The following is a 1162-nucleotide window of genomic DNA, read 5'->3' on the forward strand; positions in this document are numbered from 1 at the left end:
TGTGTGTGTGTGTGTATGTGTGTGTGTATGTTTGTGTGTTTTGTGCGTGCGCGTGTCTCTCTTTGGTGGAACTGTGACTGTTTTTCTTCATCTGCAGAACAAAGACGACAGTGTGACCGGTCAGCCCACAATCCTTGTTTGCAGCTGCACAAAAAAACACACACACACTGATGATGAGGACGAAGGAGTACAGTGCGACCCAGCTGACCAGAACCAGTCAGGAGTAAAAGAACTCATAAATCTGTTGCACTCTTTAGTTCATGAACAACTCTATCTGCTAAGCAAGGCCGTGAGATAAGCTTGGTCACCGCTGCTGTTTCCAAGTTCAAGAATGAACTTCTATGGTTACTTCTTTTTTGTGTTTATTTCTCTTTTCATTATGTCATTTTATTGTTCCTCGGCTAATTCTACTAAATATTCTGCTCAGTCTGCTACCTTCATTATCATCTGCTAATCCTGTGTCTCACCCTGTTCATAAAGTTATTTTAGAGGCATTTTAAAAAATCTCAACAGGATGGCTTTTTTATGTGTGACAGACAGAATTATGGGGGTTTTGATAGGTGATTTTTTTAATAAATGGAAAACAACTGCAGCTTCATCCTACAAACCCAGATGATTTAGGGCCTACTCTGCTGTATACAGTGGCTCAGTCTTCTCACTGAGCTGGATAAAAGACTGAGTGTGTTCCTCCTGGGCGGCCATCTGCCTGACCATTTGGGGGAGAGGGAGGGAGTGTTTCTCTCTCTCTCTCTCTCTCTCTCGGTGGGTGGAGGAAGATGAGGCAGAAAAAGATGACAGCATAACTATTAAGCAGTAACAAGTAATAGTAAGTGGTGCCTTGATTTCTTTATTGACATGCAAAACTAAACCATTGTAGAAATATGTTTATAATCTAGATGTGTAATTCTCAGTATTAAAAGTGCATTTTATTGCTCATTGGAATGAGTTGTGTGAAGTCATGAGAAATTGGTCATAGCCTATACGTTCCAGGGAGGATACACTTGCATTGCCTGTACAATGAAACGGCTCGAAGGCACAGATGGTTAGCTTTTATTACAGTTTATTATAGTTTAGGAATATGATTGAATGTTAGAAACTGTTTTGTACTAGACACAAGCAGCTGGTATGGTGGTGGTGTGTGTGTGTGTGTGTGTGTGTGTGT

The sequence above is a fragment of the Etheostoma spectabile genome, chromosome 23 (genome assembly GCF_008692095.1).
Source record: "Etheostoma spectabile isolate EspeVRDwgs_2016 chromosome 23, UIUC_Espe_1.0, whole genome shotgun sequence".
Lineage (NCBI taxonomy): Eukaryota > Metazoa > Chordata > Actinopteri > Perciformes > Percidae > Etheostoma > Etheostoma spectabile.